The sequence below is a fragment of the Nematolebias whitei genome, chromosome 15, assembly GCF_014905685.2.
Source record: "Nematolebias whitei isolate Nwh7 chromosome 15, NemWhi1, whole genome shotgun sequence".
NCBI lineage: Eukaryota > Metazoa > Chordata > Actinopteri > Cyprinodontiformes > Rivulidae > Nematolebias > Nematolebias whitei.
The window spans coordinates 4,079,459-4,086,228 of record NC_056512.1 but is presented as its reverse complement, the minus strand read 5'-3'; the positions used below and the strand labels follow the sequence as shown (position 1 = coordinate 4,086,228).

General features: G+C 45.1%; 1 protein-coding gene across 1 annotated transcript in view; it reads left to right on the top strand.

Moving 5' to 3' along the window:
* mettl22 (methyltransferase 22, Kin17 lysine) overlaps positions 1-6,770 on the top strand; it is a 149,594-nt gene that overhangs the window by 34,039 nt on the left and 108,785 nt on the right. The window lies entirely within an intron of this gene.

Sequence of the window (6,770 nt, the reverse complement as noted above, 5' to 3'; positions counted from 1 at the left end):
GGCAAAATGGAAGACTGTTCTGTGGTCAGATGAGTCACGATTTGAAGTTCTTTATGGAACACTGGGACGCCATGTCATCCAGACCAGAGAGGACAAGGATAGCCCAAGTTGTTATCAACGCTCCGTTCAGAAGCCTACATCACTGATGGTATGGGGTTGCATGAGCGCTTGTGTCATGGGCAGCTTGCATGTCTGGAAAGGCACCATTAATGCAGAGAACTGTGTTCAGGTTCTAGAACAACATATGCTCCCATCTAGACGTCATCTCTTTCAGGGAAGACCCTGCATTTTTCAACACGATAATGCCAGACCACATTCTGCAGCAATCACAACATCATGGCTACGTAGGAGAAGGATCCGGGTACTAAAATGGCCAGACTGCAGTCCAGATCTTTCACCTATAGAGAACATTTGGCGCATCATAAAGAGCAAGGTCTGACAAAAAAGGCCCAAGACGATTGAACAGTTAGAGGCCTGTATTAGACATGAATGGGAGAGCATTCCTATTTCTAAACTTGAGAAACTGGTCTCATCTGTCCCCAGACATCTGTTGATTGTTGTAAGAAGAAGGGGGGATGCCACACAGTGGTAAAAATAGACTTGTCCCAACTTTTTTGAGATTTGTTGACGCCATGAAATTCGGAAACAACAGATTTTTCCCTTAAAATGATACATTCTCTCAGTTTAAACTTTTGATCCGTGATTTGTGTTCTATTCTGAATAAAATATTAGATGTTGGCACCTCCACATCATTGCATTCAGTTTTTATTCACAATTTGTTTAGTGTCTCAACTTTTTCGGAATCCAGTTTGTAAGTCCCCCACACTAAAGCCCCCAGTATACTGCTGCGTACATCCGTACTTAGAGGTACGCACGTACGTACGCAGAGGTACGTGCGTACCCCCCAGGGCACATCCGTGCAAAGCTCAAATTTTTACGACCACATACGTGTATGCTGTGTCGCACAATAAACTGCCCAGCGAGGGACTGTTTTGTATGCGACACCAATGTATTAAATTCCCCTTCTTCATCCCTGATCCGGCCTTTTCTTTTGTTTTGTTTTTTGCCAAGAGGCAGTGATCTCTTCCTCCTCCATTGATGCCATGACTGAATTGGAGAGAATTGGATGAATTTGTCACAAGTGAATTAAACTCAGGTCCAGTGGGGCTTTGGGAGGGTCTGGAGATTTCCTGGTGGGATGGTCTGATGTGTTTGCTGTAGAGCCAGCTCTCCCTGTTATTTTTAAATTATTAGATCTTTTTTGAAACAACATAAATACAGAACACCGCTGCGGCTGAGGCTGTCAACGCTCGCTTTTTTTTTCTTTTTTCCAACCTGTCAATCAATCCAGTAGGCATGTCAGCAAATTACCAATCTGCGACCTCAATTTGTCCCAAAGGTAAACGCCCCTTGTCTGTGAAGCTGCTCTGCAGCTGCTCGGGGTGTACGCTGGAGTATCATGTCTGAACCCTCTGCGTACCGTACACACGTACGTATGCGTGAACAGACATACGCGGCAGTATACTAGAGCCTTAAGTCATAAACATTGTAAAACTACCCTCAAAATTCCATCCTTAGAACAACACACTCCCCAGTTAGAAGGTAGGAGATACTCTGCGCAATCCCCACACCTGTCAGCAGTGAGAAGAATCCCTCCTGGGCCATATCAGACAGGTCAGAGGACCAAGGCAGTTGATAAAATGTACCATACCATTCCATACCAATTTATTTTTAAAGCACTTTAAACAGTGACAAAGCACACCAAAGTGCTGTACAGGGACAAACAGAACAAGCACATAGCAACAGATTACATAACAGGACACCAAAAAGTAGAAACCGACAAAAACAATAATGGATAACAACAACAACCGCAACATGACTAACACAGTGTGATGCACACAGACTCAGCACAGATCACACAGTGCAGAAAGCCAGGGAATAGAAGTGTGTTTTTAAGCGAGATTTAAAAACTGTGAGGGAGGGGGCCTGTCTAACCAGCAGAGGTAACTCATTCCAAAGTCTTGGGCCTGCTACAGAGAAGGCCCTGTCACCTCTGTGCTTGAGACGGGTTCCTGGGACTGTTAGGAGCAACTGGTCTGCTGATCTGAGAGAAAGTGTTGGGACAAACGGCTGGAGCAGATCAGTAAGATAGGAGGGGGCAGAGCTGTTTAGTGATTTATAGACATACAAGAGTATTTTGAATTTGATTCAAAGGTGAACCGGAAGCCAGTGTAGGGAGGCCAAAACAGGTGGAATGTGCTCCCTTTTGCTTGTGCTGGTCAAAAACCGGGCTGCTGCATTTTGGACCAGTTGGAGTCTAGCTATGGAGGTCTGACTGATACCAAAAAGGAGTGAGTTGCAATAGTCGAGCCTGGATATAATGAATGCATGAATTACTGTCTCCAGGTTATTTTTGGACAATATGGGCTTCAGCTTAGACAGTCGCCTCAGTTGGAAAAAGCAGGATTTAACAATCATATTTACATGATTGTTGAGTTTCAGAGAAGGGTCAAGTATCACTCCTAGATTAGTGACTCTTTGTTTCACTAACGGTGACAGAACGGGTAGGTCGATGCAGTGGTTGGTGATTGTGTCATTGGGAGGAAACAGCATAACTTCAGATTTCTTCTCGTTGAAACTCAAGAAATTTAAAGCCATCCAATCTCTGATGTCAGCCAGGCATTCCAGTAACGGTTAAATAGAGCGAGTACCGTTGAGTCTGAGGGGGAAGTAGATTTGGCAGTCGTCGGCGTAGAAATGAAAAGGTATGTTATGTTTCCTGAAAATAGCACCTAGTGGCAGCAGGTATAAAGAAAATAAAAGAGGACCAAGGATGGACCCTTGCGGTACCCCCCATTTAAGCGCTGCCGAACCTGAACTAAAATCTTTGATGGAGACACAAAAGGACCTGTCAGCGAGGTAAGATCTAAACCATTCGAGGGCTGACCCAGTGATGCCCACCCACTGCTCTAACCTCGCAATGAGGATCTCGTGGTCAATTGTATCAAAGGCAGATGTGAGGTCCAGTAAGAGAAGGAGCACAGAATCGCCAGCGTCTGTGAATAGGAGAATGTCGTTAAAAACCTTGAGTAGAGCAGTTTCAGTGCTGTGGAGAGGTTTAAAGCCAGACTGGAATAGCTCTAAGATGGCATTATCCTCTAGAAAGCATTTCAGCTGGGACTCCACTATTTTTTCCAGCAGTTTAGCGACAAATGGGAGTCTGGAGACAGGCCGGAAGTTGGACATGACTGAGGGGTCAAGGCTAGGTTTTTTCAGGAGAGGTTGGACAGCAGCATGTTTAAAAGTTATTGGCACCACACCTGAGGCTAAGCTGCTGTTCACAATGCCAAGAACAGGAGGGCCCAGAACAGGAAGAAGCTCCTTAAGGAGTCGAGGGGGCACAATGTCAAAAGGGGAGCCAGATGGCTTCATGCCGCACATGACCTGCTCCAGGGAAGACAGAGAGATGGGCTCGAAGTGGTCCAGAACAGCAACACAATGAGATGGGATGGACGGATCATGAGCAGGTGGAGAAATGAGTGCCCGGGTGTTTGCAACTTTTTCAGAAAAGAAATGGAGGAAGTTTTCACACAGCTCAGTTGAGGCTTCTAGAGGTGAAGGTTCACTGAGGTGTAGAACTGAGTTCAGGGTGGAAAAAAGGGCTCTGGGGTTGTGGGAGTTTGAGGCAATTATTGCAGAAAAGAACTTCGATTTGGCGGCTTTAACTGCCTTCTGATAATGACGCCAACTCTCCTTTAGGATTTGAAAAGAAACCTGCAGCCTGTCTTTCCTCCACCTGCGTTCAGCTCTCCTACACTGCTGTCTAACGGCTTGAGTGACGTCATTAAGCCATCGTTCTGATAAAAGTTTTGTTTTCCTGGTTTTAACGGGAGCAACACGGTCCAGAATATTAAAGCAAACAGAGTTAAGCTGAGAGGTTAGCTCCTCGGTGGAGAGAGACACTGAGAGCTGATCGATCCTCTCAGAGCTAAACGCTTCAGTAAAATGTGCAGCAGTGAAATGGTTAATGGCGCGTGAAGTACGTGCAGAATCACATGACTTAGCAGTAGGACAAGGCGGGATGATATCAAACAAGACAGGCATGTGGTCTGAGAGAACGTTGTCACCGATTACCAAATTACAAACAGAGACATCACGTGTTAAAATGAGATCCAGAGTGTGACCGTGTTGTTGGGTGGGAGCATTTACATGTTGAGTTAAATTAAATGAGTCCAACAAATCAAGGAAGTCCTTCACTAACGGCTTCTCCTGACAACAGACGTGAATATTAAAGTCACCAACGATAATAAAGTGATCATGTCTTGGTGTGATGTAAGCCAGAATATCAGAGAATTCACTTATGAAGTCCTTGGAACGAGGGGGGCGATAAACAATCGCACACAGAATGGGAGGGGAATGTCTGAGTTCAAAAACACTCAGCTCAAAACTGGAGCAGGGCATGAGGGTGGACAACTGTTTACAGGAAAAGTTTGATTTAAATACAGTTAATATTCCACCACCCCGCCAACCTGATGGCCGCGGGGCATTAAAACACAGACAGTCAGGAGGTAAAAGTTCCACCAAGGCGCTTGAATCACCCAAAGGCAACCAGGATTCAGTGAGAAAAAGAAAATCTAGTCCCTCGTCTTTAAAAAAGTCATTTAGAATAAAAGTCTTGTTGGCAACAGACCTTGTGTTGATGAGGCACATCCTGATCTGGTCCGACACAGAACCAGCCATGGTGGGGGTGGTGTGCGCCAACGGTTGCAGATTTTCAAAAACAGCGCCACCAGGACGGTCCAAGCGCCGGTAGACAACACCCATATTTTCCCTGGTCCGGGCACGTAAGAAGCTTGCTGTGTGTGTTGACCACACAGAGCTTTGAGTTTTACCAGCCGGTCGGCACGTTTACCCCGGCATCTGGATCGATATCTCTGAGAAGGCAGGCTTGGGGCCCAGCGTAAACAAGCAGGCACGTCTGCCAGAAGGGGTGGAAGAGGGGGGGGTCCCGAGTCACGATCAAAATGGTCCGAATCAGCGACAGCAGAAACAGACAATCGAAGATCAGGAGCTGTTGTCGGTCATACACAAGCAGCGAGTTGATATCCCAGACAAAAAAACGAAAAAAGCAGAAATAATCCAAACAGTATCGTCAGAGGTAGATTGCAGGCCATGTACACGGGCGCCATCTTACCGGAAGTCTTACCGGAAAATGTAAGCACTCCCTGCTGAAAAAGAAATCCGAACCCCTCCTAAGCATCAAACTAGTGTGAAAACCTGAAAATGGTTTAAGTCATGTAAAAAATAAAATATGTAAAAGTCACTAAAGGCCCCCACAACTGTGAAACACCACTGCATGTAGGTTATAATGAATATGTGAAATATGTCATTAAATACTGTCCCCACCCCATCTGGCTGAGTGTAGATGAGCGCTGGAATGTAACCTCAAATAAAGCATCTGGATGATTGTCAAGCGTCTTACAACAGGTTAGATATTATTATGTCAACGTGTCCATAGAACCCCACCTCTAAAGATCTGAACGGTCCCTATAACCCTGTAAAGTACATTTTATATCTGTAGAATACTCTATTGTGAGGAATATAATATATTGTCCAACGAACTACCATATTGATTATTCTATTATATCGGTCCCCGGAATGCATTTAACTATGGCCGCTGGAGTCCCTAAAGCCACGTTTGGGACTATGGAGCTGCCAATAACCAGGGTCTGTTTCTCAGCGGATGTGTCACTGAGTGAGGAAAATTGATTAGAAACGTGAATGTGTCAGTGGTGAACTGGGGGCTTAGCCTTAGCACTGTGCTTGCTCCGGTCCGTCACCCAGCCGGTCTGGGGTCCCGGCTGCTTGGGGTCTGCTGGAGGACTGCTAACGGGAGCTAGCCTCTGTGGTTCCGCGATGTCTAAGGGTACCTGGCTAGCTACTGGTTTTTCTACAGTGCGGAGATGAGCTTCCATTCAGACAGCTTCTCCTCCAAAGATACCATAAGACTACATTTGTTACATGTATCATTACCACTAAAGGAGGCAGAGGAGTAACTAAACATCTGACACATGGAGCAAGAGAAAACAGAGGAAGCAGGGAGAGAAGAGCAGCCATGTTAAGCTAACGCTAGCAAGAGCTAGCAGAGCCAAATACATAAATAAAAACCGAGAAGTGTTGAAAGATGAAAGGTGTTTTAAGCACTATCCAACAGTAGAAAAACAATTGTACTAAGTGTGTTTGTGAACTAGAATGAAAAACTGTGCAAAAGACAGATAAATCCAGAGACGACTCGAGCAAACAATTCACTCGAGCTACCAACAGACAAACAGGAAGTGACACAATACGTCTCACCACGAACGTGCAATGTCAGCCAGTATGACTTCCTGAGTGACCTTTCCCAAAATAATATCTAAAACAAGGCCTTCATATATATAAGAAAATGTGATCTTGTACTCTGCATGCAGACATGTATTCTGCATATCCCCTTACACATGTATTTTAGATCAAATTCTCAAATACCATCGGAAACAAATGGTCGACTGTCACGAACTATGGGGGAAAATCACTCCACAGTCAGCTACTACAATTTTAGCTTGTCCAATGTGTAGAAAGGGAAAAAGAAAATATTTTCTGCCTACCTTTTTCATATTACGGCACCGTTTGACTGCAGAGCAATGTTCGCCCATCCGCTGCAAAAAGGAAAACAACTACCTCCTCTCTTCCAAAAAAGTTCAATCTGGTCCTCTGGACATTCAAAAAAACAAAAG